The sequence below is a fragment of the Uloborus diversus genome, chromosome 8 (assembly GCF_026930045.1).
Source record: "Uloborus diversus isolate 005 chromosome 8, Udiv.v.3.1, whole genome shotgun sequence".
NCBI classification, from domain to species: domain Eukaryota; kingdom Metazoa; phylum Arthropoda; class Arachnida; order Araneae; family Uloboridae; genus Uloborus; species Uloborus diversus.
The window spans coordinates 2,043,166-2,056,286 of record NC_072738.1 but is presented as its reverse complement, the minus strand read 5'-3'; the positions used below and the strand labels follow the sequence as shown (position 1 = coordinate 2,056,286).

General features: G+C 33.6%; 1 long non-coding RNA gene across 1 annotated transcript in view; it reads left to right on the top strand.

Annotated features, from left to right (window-relative positions):
- Window positions 1-4,108: 4,108 nt before the first annotated feature.
- LOC129227385 (uncharacterized) overlaps window positions 4,109-13,121 on the top strand; it is a 50,891-nt gene continuing 41,878 nt past the window's right edge. Inside the window, exon 1 of the long non-coding RNA XR_008580833.1 lies at window positions 4,109-4,327. This is a non-coding gene — a long non-coding RNA (uncharacterized LOC129227385). The remainder of the gene's footprint in view (window positions 4,328-13,121) is intronic.

Below are 13,121 nucleotides of genomic sequence, written 5' to 3'. Positions count from 1 at the left end.
TCAATTCGTGATTGCTCAAAAAGCATGAGAAAAGTCTTACTGCGTCCCAAAAATGTCGCTAAAACAGAACTAGGGTTCAAAAAAATAAATTAAATAATAATAAAATAAATATTGAAAAATTAAAAATTGTAAAATAAGAGTTTTGAAATGAGGAAAATGTCTGTTTTCCTCCCCCCGACAACTTTTGAGTGAATGGACCGAACGTCTTTTTGAAATAACTTTTGTCGGAAGTCTTTTCATCCATAAACTCATATCGTTGGCATTGAAAGAGGCGTTCTTTGTCAAGCCGAAACATGTGCCCGCAGTAATCTGCAATTTGTGCAAGTAAACGTTGTAATTTCTTGTTTCACTTTTCAGGTATTTATTCAACTCTAACTATTTATTGCTCCAAAGATCTCGGTGAGGACAACTTATTCCCATATTTTACTTTTTGATTTGAACAATATTTCGTGCAATTTTAAACAGTTCAAAATTCCTTAACGTTAGTGCTAACGAGGAAAATTTAGACTCATATAGATATCGAATTTAAGGTGGATTTGTTCCAAACAAACTTTGTTGGGAAAAAAACTCTTCAGGAAGAACATAATAGTTATACATTTTTTTCAATTTAACGGTGTTTTTTGAACTATTAAAAATTTTTTAACATTAACGACAATGCGAAAAATGATTTTTTAGCACCGAAAAAAATGTACAGATTCTGATTTATATATCTCAATTTTCGGTTTCAAGAAATAGCAAAAAGTCATTAATAAAAATCGAAGCATCATATCTCGTATACTGAACATTACGCAATTCAGAGATAAATATGACTAAATCAAAATGAAAGGAGTTCAAAGCGGAAATGTTTTTCACGGGGTACCTTTCGGTGGGGAAAACGACCAACGCCCGAGTCTGACTCTTAGAATTTTAAAGTCCTCGACTCCGACTCCGCAGCCTTTCAGAAACGTCGACTCGGAGGAAAAGTGACCGAATCCGACTCCTTTATTTTTACTGCCATTCTGACTCCTGTACCACAAAATGGACCAGAATATCTAATCCAGCAGCCTTAGCAGAAATGTTGGCCCGGGGATGGGGGGGGGGGGGCGTGACCAACTATGACTCCTTGATTTTTAGGATCTTTCTCTCCGACTTCGATCCTGTACTCTAGGGACTAAGTACTCCAAAATGAGTTTGACGGTGACTCTGACTCCGCAGCCTTGGCAGAAATGGCCGACTCCGATTCTTTTGCACCAAAATCAGTTCGACTCCGAATCCGCAACCCTGGTTTTACTGTGAAATAATTGTCAATATTTTTTTTAATTTCTTTTTGGAGTTTCAATTAATTTATTTAATTTTTCACAGCGAGAAAATTAAAAAAAAAATGGTGTGCTTTATTTTTTAACAGAAGGAAAGAGATGTGCTGACGATTTTATTATTAAGGAAAATTATTCACTTAATAGAGCGTTTCATTATTTATTTTCTAAAGTGCATTTATTCAATTATTTACTTTAATTTTTGGCAACCTGGAAAAATAAAATCCGAGGTGCTTTATTTTTACTCAAAGGGAGCTACATTTTGTTTTGTAAAATGTTCTTATTTTGATATGTTTTTTATAATTATTAAATACTAGAAGTACCCGCACGGCGATGCCCTAGGTAAAAATTTAAAGGAAGTCCGATGATGAAAAAAAAAAATCCACGCCTCCCCCTCCCCCCGGTGTTAAATGATAATTTTTCTTGAACTAAAATGCGTACACACCTTTTAGCCACGTGCGGCGACTAGCTGCTTCGCCTTTTTGCGCCATTCGCCTTTCTGTTCTACTTCTGTTTAAATAAATTTGACAGCGGTATTAATCTATATCTATCTTTTTCGGCATTAATTTGAATAAAATTTTTTCTATACCTATTTCCAGTTGCGTTTTGTGTCATTCACTTTTTACGCAAATTTATTTTAACCTCCCCGCCCATTTTTTAACCTAAACAAAGATCATTCAAAAAAAAAAAAAAAAAAACTGTGTAGTATATTCATTTAATTAATTAGCGCAAAAAAAAAAATTCTCCTTGTTCCCCGCAGTGTGCAAAAAGTAGCGTTTGCAAAAAACAAAAAAAAAAAAAACACCCTCATTATTTTAGTTGAATTAAATGCGCACAAATATGTGACAAAAAATAAGCTCTAGAAGAAATGCAAACTTAAGGTTTTTCCAAAAATTCATAAAAAATGCTCTATCTGCAAAAATGGTTTTTTCATCATATTCAAAATTAAATATCCTACATTTTAGACAAAAAATAATTTTCTGCAGCAGTTGATTCGGGGTCTGAAGTGTAAAAAACGCTAAAAACTGCTAAAAATCATATAAAACATTAAATAACTTTTTTTAAAAATTAAAATATCAAAAATTTAAGCCCGAGGTGCACACTTCAGGGGTGTCCACCTAAGGGGGGGGGGGTCATGGCGCAGACTGAGGAGTTGAACTTTTTAGGGGGGGTTGATGGGTATTTTTCTTCTTTTAGGGGGACTTTTGCTTTTCACGATTTTTGCGTCTTCACGATATTTAGGGGGCTGCGCCCTTGCTCTTAGGGGATTGGGCACCCCTGCACACCTTCTGCAAAAATTGCACCAGTATACCAAATTTTATCTTTCTAGGCCTTACCATTTTCCCGAGAAGCACGCTACACACGCACACACATCTTATTTTATTTTATGTGTAGATTATTAAAAACGACTCGATCATTTTTTTCATGGAATATATATGAGCTACACTGTTTAAAAGATGCGGTTTATTTATTTGTTCGTTTATTTATTTCTTTACGTATCTAAACTTTTTCATCACATGAGAGGTTCATGTGGAATAAGAAAAGATTTCAGATATCAGTTTAGAGTTTTATTAGAAGTCAACTTTAAATTTTGACTTATTTTGCAGTCTCAACTAGTTAAGAAAACATTGATCAGATGCTGAAAGTCGATGTTGGTATTAGTGATGTGCCGGATCGTTATAAAAGTAGATGCACGGATACGGATCCGGATCATTAGTGTCAAGATCCGCGGATACGGATACGGATCTCAAAATGTTTTTTCCCCATTCAACCATACAAGTATAAAATTTATTACGGAAGGTATTCCCGTCACTATAATAACACTGTTTCTTCAAAAAATGTCATCTACGGCGGAAATATAATAAAGACTATGATTTACTCTTTGAAGAAATCTCCGATAAAATTGATGGAGAGTTGGAAGGAACGGGTCAGCGCAGCATTTAATCCTGAAATAAAATGTGAAAAACTATTTCTAGCTTGCTCGGTAGATGTAGGATACGGGAGCAAGAATGTAAAGCTGCTACTGGATAGGCTAGAAATATTTTTTCGCATTTTATTTCAGCATAAATGCAGCGCTGACCCATTCCACCCAAATTACTCCGACCGATGAAATAACAGAGCCGGGAAGACCTTTACAAACAGTAAATAGAGACTTTTGTCTCACTTTTTTTGAAGGATGCCGGGAAAAACCGAAATGAAGAAAAACAGTAACCCCATATCAATAAAGAAAAACTATTAAACTAAAAATTAAAAAAAAAAATGTCTCAGAGGGCCGTTGGCTTCTGAAATGATACCTTATAATTTAAATAGGGAATAAAACGTAATTTAAACGGAATTTAAGAGTCTTTTATTCAAATATTTAAAAAATTTTTGAATAGAAAAGATCCGTTTAAGATCCGTCAAAAAGGTAACGGATACGGATACAGATCTTTATTTTTCCTCGGATATCCGCGGATACGGATATGGATATCCGGAACATCACTAGTTGGTATAGGGGGAAATAAGCTCGTTTTTGTAACAATGATATCATCTGAAAAAAACTTTGATAATTATGTTTCAAACCTTGAATCTACGTGGAAAAATTACCAGAGTTCAAAAACTGAGTTTTTTGCTGCGAAAATGCATGAACGGCAGAGAATCGTATTTTCGTCTGAGTATCCTCAGTGACGGTTGATACCGCAAGTGACGTCATATGAAGGAAGTCCATTAACTGCTACCTGAAGGTAGTCTTTCCTCCGTACATATATGACCTCTTCCGCTCCCTTTTTTTGCTGCTTAACTGCCTGTCAACTGTCAAATAGAGAAACTTGATTTGTTTACTTCGTGGATGAGTTTTGTAAGTGTAATGAATTACGAATAGGTTGGATTAAAAAAACGAGCTTGAAATTTCTTCTTCAAGTGTTTTGAATTCAAAATCGGGAAGCTTTTGAATTTCTGCTGTGGAACAATATTTTTCTTGCCTGGTTGACAAATTACCAAAGAAGTTGTTCGCGTGTAGCTGTGTTTATGCACTCAAGTATTAACTTACTTCGTAGGTAAGTTTAATATTCTTTCGAAAAGAAATAATGCTGTAATTTTTATGTATTTTGCTTCAATGCAGTCACTGATAAAGGATTTTTTTCAATTTATCATTTTTATTGATAATACCAACACCTCCATACATTTTCAATCTGAATCATTTTTACTGTTATTTTTTCTTTAAAAGAGCTAGAAAAGTGATTTGAAATCTGAAGTGAATTGGCAAAATTTCAATCTTTGTTAATATCTCGGATTCAAAACAAGATCCGAATAAATTTTACTTTGCTCTTTCCAAATAGAGATTTGTTTATAGAATGCAAAAATATTTATTTTTCAGGTCTACGTTTATAACTTACGGAGTTATTAAGTCACAAGCTGGCAGCAATGAACTCTGAAAATTTAGGCTTAGCATAAGCATCCACTTCTAATTTCAATACAGGGGCAACAAACAGTTTTTAAACTTCCATACTTTGCATTCCCTCATAGATATGCATGGTTTACCTAAATAAAAATTTTCGTTGAAATCTGTGACATGTCAGCCACAGCTGATTCGCTCATTTCGCATGGAATGACCCAACAGCATGTCTGGATGCCAGTATATTTCATCACATTTCATATTCCATACTTTGCATTCCCTCATAGATATGCATGGTTTACCTAAATAAAAATTTTTGTTGAAATCTGTGACATGTCAGCCACAGCTGATTCTCTCATTTCGCATTGAATGACCCAACAGCGTGTCTGGATGCCAGTATATTTCATCATATTTCATATTCCATACTTTGCATTCCCTCATAGATATGCATGGTTTACCTGAATAAAAATTTTCGTTGAAATCTGTGACATGTCAGCCACAGCTGATTCACTCATTTCGCATGGAATGACCCAACAGCGTGTCTAGATGCCAGTATATTTCATCACATTTCATGTTTAGGATAAATAAATGAAAAATGAGCAGTGGTAATACCCTGTTTATAGTGCGGTGTGTCAGAACTTGTACAGTCAGTGAGGCTGAAAGGATGCAAGTACATTCACGAAGTCAATGTTTAGTAGTCAATAACAAAGCCGAAACTTAGCATCACGATTCCTTTACAAATATTTGCGCGTGTTGAGAGCGAGAAAATCGCTTTAGCTCTTCAGGGGCCAACATCGGTTTAAAATATTCAGTATAAAATCTTTTATTCCGCATTTATATTTTCTCTATCAAATTTGAAATTCATTAAGTATCATTATTTTGTTCATTATACTATTGACAATTCATCACTGTTTGATTCTGTCGAAGCGGCCACCTCCCCCCCCCCCCTCACCGCAAAATGCTGCTATGATTTTGGATTTTGAAAGCTTGGCAGCTCTGTGTTTAGTATAACCTCGATTTAACGATTGTGAAGGGACCGGAAGAAGTTATCGTTAAATAAAGGATATTGTTAAATCGAGAAGCATAGACATTCAATGCAGTCAAATCCAGACCAGTAAAATGTATCATTAAATGGAAGAAATCGTTAAATCGAAGTCACACTGTATGCAAATGCATGTACCAAACTTTTTACAGAGAAAGAAAAACAACTTGTTTAGCATTTCACAATTTAGTAAAAAAAGAGAACACATACACACTAAAAGGTGTCCGAAGATATAATGGCGAATAAAAAATTTGTGAAATCGAATACGCATACCCTCCATATTTTTTCCATTTCACCTCAGAAACATGAAAAAAAAAATTTATTGCAGTAAAATGACGGGAACCTGTGCCGACTTGAGGTCAAAGTTGGACCTGAAATCCTGTACAGCGACAGGAATTATTTATGCACAGGATTGAATTAATCAAGTACACTTTTGTGAAGTTATGATCTAAAAAGAAATACTTGGTCTGAAAAAAAAATAAATAAAACATTTGGGGTAAAAATAATTCTCAATTCAATCCCAGGGAAAGCATGATACTAGTATAGTGTTAATCGTAGGTATGGGTCGGGGGAGGGGGATGTACTTCGCCTTGTTTTAAAGAACATTTACCACATTTAAATAAGTTTACTAATTATTTTGTTTTATTTCATTTCATTTTATGTTTTTATATTTTGAAAACTAAAAAAAATGTAAAAAAAAAAAAAAAATTAAAGTAGTAGTGCTGGGGGGGGGGGGGGGAGGGTGGGCTTACCAATCTACAAGTTTATGCCAGTTTATTTCAAGCATAGTCACGTTTACTTTCTTCTCATTTGACCATCACCTGTAACAGAATCCCATATTTAACTAAATAAAATCTGAAAAATATCATTATTTCTAAAGTCAAATTTTATTCAAAAATTCATGAAAATATGATCACATTGAGATCCCAACTTGAAATTTGCACAAATAAAGATAAAATACAAAACATTTTTAGGGATTTAAAAAAAAAAAAATTATTATCTGTTTTCTGAAAAATTTTAATTTTAATTTTTTTTCAATGAAAATTTTTACAAAATTAGTCCTGTTACATATCATATTAAGCAGCAACTTACGTACTTTAAAATGATTTTTACCAAATCGTTCTATCTATATTTGGTGCTGAGTTATCGTTCACTTTATGTTCAAGCGTCCATGAAAAAAAGAGGGTTTTCCCGAAATTCAACGTCTCATAAATAAAAAAATATAAAAATTTGGACTTTTAACTACAGTGAAACCTGTGTAAGTTGACCACTCGCGGTGCAGAACTTTGGCGGTCAACTTAGACAGGTGGTCAACTTGTAAAGGGTGGTAATGATTTTTTTTTTTTTTTTTTTGTCATTTCTTGCACCATGTATTCATTTTTTGAGTAATTCACCCTTACTATTTCTGTTCAACTCACTTTCATTGTTTAACATCATTGAAAGTGAAACAATTATTAAAAATACTATCCAAATATTTTTTTTACTTTTTCCTTGTTTTTAACTATAATAGACACTGTAGTTTTAGAAATTCCATAAGTGGTAGCTAATTTTCTCTGGCTTTCTACATTTTAAATCAATTTTAATATTTCATACTTTTTATTAATCTCAAGTTCAACTAACTTTCTTTTTGAAGCCTTTTTATGTAAAACTTATAGCACAAAGAGCAACAAGCTCGACTCTCCCAGTTCATAAAGGCACAATTAAAATATCCTATCTCTTAATCCCTTGCACCAGAAATATGTAACTTTACTCATTAGCAGGCCCAGATCTGCGTATCCACAGTGCGAGGGGCCCGTGTCCTTAAACCGGCCCTAGAAATTGAAGAAAAAATAGAAAAAAAAATAGCACTAAGACTTATTTACTGTACAAATAGACACTGCTGGCCACTAGGGAGGGCCTCTACATATTTTGTAGTAGGGGGCCCAAAATGTATAGATACGGGCCTGCTCTTTGTAGCACAATTCCTATGTTGGCATAACATATTGCAACTGAAAGAAAAGACTTTGATATGAACTTTTCTACTGATACCTATTTTCATTGAACAGAGAACAACAAGCTATCTCAAAAAGAACAACAAATGAAAAACAAGTTTGGAGAATATAGAGCAGCATAAGCTTTATGCTGCAGTTTAGTTAGTAAAATGCTAGTCCATCATCAAAGCATTAAAAACATTCTTAGCTATCAAAAAGAAAATAATAATAATTATAATAAATAAATAAATAGATAATAAAATAAAATAATTTGCTGAAAAAAGTTTAAGAAAATAAACCAAGTGGTCAACTTACAAAGGGTTTTTTACAATACTCCAAACCAAATTTGGCGTACATTAGTGGTCAAGATAGACAGGTGGTCAAGATAGAGAGGTGGTCAACTTACAGAGGTTTTCCTTCATTATATGAGATAGGTCTAATTCCGTTCCTGACAAAAGCGGTCAACATAGACAGGTGGTCAACTTACAAGGGTGGTCAACTTTACAGGTTTTATTGTACCTTGAAGGGTACAATCGATGAGCCAAATTTCAAAGAAATCCAAAAATGTGAGTGAAAAAATTTCTCAAATTTTGAATCACTTGACATGGAATGACCCCATATGTGTTATTACACTATGGAAGCATTGTACTTATATCGATGCATTAAACATCATGAACTTACAATACTTTCATGTTTTGTGGACCACCCTAAACTTACTACTTCTAAAAAATGAGTAATGTTATAGATCTAGTATTCTTAATAAAGCTAAAATGTCTAATGTGATGCCTGAATATTAATTATACCTTCATCAATCTTTTTAGAAAAATAATTGCTTTTTGACTCTTTGTAAGTTATAGAACTTACAGCGTATTCCCATCTTTTTATGATTAAAACTTTTCCGCCCCCCCCCCCCCTCCCCATTTTTTGCTGGTCCTGAAAAATACACACGATTGAGTTTGACTGATGGAAAATATGAGTTCCAGCATACGCATTATGTTTACACAACAAAAGTCGCAGAAGATTTTGTCAGGTATCTCTCAAGAACTTTTAAAAATATCAATTTATAAATGTGCCTGACACTTTTGGCATAAGTTTTTTTTAATGTTTTCTTTTAAAAAATGAATGATCAGATTAAAAAAAAAAACACTCTTCTGTAAATTTTGAAAAAAAAAAATCCTCTTAAAATTTTATTTGAGGTGCGAAATCTTAACTTTTTTTTTTCCTCGGTGTGAACCCTAGGTTAAGTATGAGAAAAACTAGAGAAGGACTTTAGTTTGTCTGTAAACTGTTGATGGTTAGATTATAAACCTTTTTTAACCGACGAAAAAACGGAGGAGGTTCTCAATTCGACACGTATATATTTTTTTTTTTTTTAATGTATGACCACGCATAACTTTTTACAGAACAGTCTGATTTTGATAATTCTTTTTTTATTGGAAAGGGTATACCCCGAAGGTGGTCCCATAAAAATTTTGAAAAAAAAAATCCTACCCTAAGGGTGGGAAAAGGGGGTTGATTTGTTGTTCACTCACAGATTTTTGATGTATGACCACACATAACTTTTTACAAAATAGTCCGATTTTGATAATTCTTTTTTTATTGGAAAGGTAATACCCTGAAGTTGGTCTCTTATAAATTTGAAGAAAAAATTCCTACCCTAAGGGTGGGAAAAGGGGGAGATTTGTTGTTCACTCACAAATTTTTTTATATATGACCACACATAACTTTTACAGAATAGTCCGATTTAGAATATTCTTTTTTTTATTGGAAAGGGTATAGCCTGAAGTTGTTCCTATATAAATTTGAGGGAAAAAATCCTACCCTAAGGGTGGGGAAAGGGGGGCGATTAGTAGTTCACTCTAAAATTTTTTGATGCTGAATTGGGTATAAAGAAAAAAAAAAAACTCACGATGAATGAGATGCAGACTTGTATGTCTCTCGTGTGTACTGTCTTGAGCAGGTAAACGACAGTATCTGCAGAAATGAGTTTTCGAGATATTTGAAGAATTGTGAGCTGGATTCAGTACTATCAACTGGGAAATGTTGGAATTATATTTCTTTTAGCGGAAACCAAATAAGTTAGTTTGTACAACAAAGCTAACGTACAAACAATGATGACAAAATGCAAAAAAAAAAAAAAAAGATAAAATTGCAGTTATAGCCCTTTATCTGCACACGGCAGTGTAGACCTCTCAATCTCTAGTACTTGTGATTAGGGTTAGTTTTCAGTGCCAGTCGTCAAACATTTTTTATATTCAGGATTTGTATGAAAAAACAGGGCGAAGTTTAGTGATGGTGACATACTATTTTTAACCGACGAAAAAACGGAGGAGGTTCTCAAGTCGACACGTATATATTTTTTTTTAATGTATGACCACGCATAACTTTTTACAGAATAGTCCGATTTTGGATATTCTTTTTTTATTAGAAAGGGTATAGCCTGAAGTAATTCCCCTATAAGTTTGAGGGAAAAATTCCTACCCTAAGGGGGGGAAGAGGGGGTGATTAGTTGTTCACTCCAAGATTTTTTGATTCTGAGTTGGGTATTACAAAAAAAAAAAAAAAAAGCTCACAATGAATGAGCTTCAGACCTGTATGTCTCTCGTGTGTACTGCCGTGGGCAGGTAAGCGGCAGTATCTGCAGAAATGAGTTTTCGAGATATTTGAAGAAATGTGTGTTGGATTCAGTAGTATTAACAATAAGAAAATGTTGGAGTTATAGGGTCTGGTGGGGTAAAGTGGTCATAAAATCGTATGTTTTCAATTTAGGTGGATAATAAATGCAACAAATTCTTTAAACACTTCAACTTTTTTTGTTGTTATTTTACATTGCATTATTAAAGAACACGGTACATTAAATTTTAGGAAGAAAAATATTGATTTTAGTAGTTTTATAGAACTTTCTTTTCCCTATGTTTTTATGACCACTTTACCCCATGGGGTGGGGGAAAGTGGTCATAGCATGGGGTAAAGTGGTCATAGTTAAAAATAGTTGCAAAACCATTATAAAAAACCCTAATACTTGTATCTTTCAGTTGTTTTTATAATTACAAGTATATTCACGAGTACATGTGTACACGAATATATACGTGTTGTGTTATACACGAGTAAACACGTTCCTATATGAGTAGATACATGTATACATCAGATACATGCATGCACGTGCCTACTCAAGTATATACGTATAAATACGAGTATATAAGCATGTATACTTGATTACCTATAGGAGTCTATACGTGTCTACATGAGTACATACGTATCACATGTATATACGTGTCACGTATATGTACGTGTCACGTGTATATACGAGTATATACGCGTATAAACGAACATCATATGCGCGTATGCACTTGTATCTCGAGAAAATACGTGCATACTTGAGTATATATGTGTATATTAGAAGTATATACGCATATATAAGTGTACGTACATACATATACGGGTGTACACGAGTTAATTCGTGGATACATCCAGTGCGTCTGTGTGTCTACTCACGTATATATAATATGGAAGCACGAGTATATACACATGTACACGTGTACACACGATTATATACCTGTATAGCCGTATATACGTACATTATCGTGTATACACCAGTATATGTATGTGCACACGAGAATATACGGTTATATACATGTCGGCCTACAGAGTGAATCTAAGCTCTTGGGCAAAAATCAAAGGGGTGTGAGAGGGGAGGATAGAAAGATAAGAGGAAGAAAGATAAGAAGCAAAGAATCATAAGGAAGTTATAATCACTGACGGGCTACATGCACACAAAGCCAGGAGGCAAAGCAGGGCACAAATTTGTTGCACACAGATGATTTTACCTAACATTTTAGTTTTTAAGAAATATTTAGAGCAGTTGTTGAAAGTTACGGTCCGTAGTAGCTCTAATACACGCATCGCAACAAAGGCGCAGCGGCTGATGAAAAATTTTCAAAAGTCTCGTTTTTGCAACAGAGAGGGATCTGTAAATGCGACGCATGATGTTTTTCAGCTAAAGGCCGTAAATTTCATCAATCGGTTTAAAACTTTCTTAAGTCCTAAGATGTTGTGTAAAATTGCATTTGTGTAATATATATATATATATATATATATATATATATATATATATATATATATATATATATATATATATATATATATATATATATATATATAGAAATTTGTGACTTTTTTGCATCCATCAATTTCTCACTTTGCGTGCATGTAGCGCGTCAGCATTGTGTTTGTGACCATATGTTCCTTATTAACTCTTGCTTCTTCTCCTCTCCTCTAACACCTTTTATTAATTTGCTCAAGAATGCAAACTCAACCTGTACACTTTTATATCATATGCTTGTATGTAAGTGTCTACTCGAGTACGTACGCGTATATACGTGCCTACCTGAGTATATAAGTGTCCTTATATATACGAGTATAAGCGAGCATATACGTGTATAGTAGAATGTATAGCTGTGTGGATAAAAAATATTTGCAGATACCCATATATGTATTTATTGGCGCATTTATGTGAATACGTCTATGTACATGTCTACACGAGTATATATGCGTATATATATACGCATATACTCGTATATTTAACCCCGTTTACTGTAAAAACAATACATATTGAGTAAAATTAATATTTAATTTGTATCTGCCTTATACCTAAAGATTAAGTGACATTAGAAGAACAATATTCGTTAAGCCTAATATTATGACCACTTTACCCCATCTTACTTAAATTGTTCTAAAAAATTATCTAAAATAGATTCAGCTAACTGCTAATGAGTAAGAGTTCTTGAGAAATGTAGGAAGCTTCTTGTACAGTCAATCTGTTCCTAATTCTAACAAACAAAATTTCCCAAGGATGTTAAAATAGGTGTTTAGATTTTAAAATTTTTCATGTTCACGCAAAATATTTTTTTTTACCAAATAAAATTTTTCCAGTTGTAAAATTTTGTATTCAAAATGTAGTTTCTAACTGCTTTACTCTAAAATAAAAGTTTCACATTCATTCGAACGTTTACTTCCAAGCTATAGCCATTTATTTGACGTATGACCACTTTACCCCATTGACCACTTTCCCCCACCAGACCCTATATTTTTTTCAGCGGAAACCAAATAAGTTAGTTTGTACAACAAAGCTAACGTACAATAGATGACAAAATGCAAAAAAAAAAAAAAAAAAAAATGCAGTTACTGCCTTTGACCGGCCCACGGCAGTGTAGACCTCTCAATCTCTGGTATTTGTAATTAGGATTAGTTTTTTAACCGACGAAAAAACGGAGGAGGCTCTCAAGTCGACCCGTATATATAAGTTCTTTTTTTTTATGTATGACCAGGCATTACTTTTCACAGGTTCGTCCGATTTTGATAGTTCTTTTTTCAATGGAAAGAATTTTCCCAGAAGTTGTTCCCATATAAATTTGGAAAAAAATTTCCTATCCTAAAGGATGGAA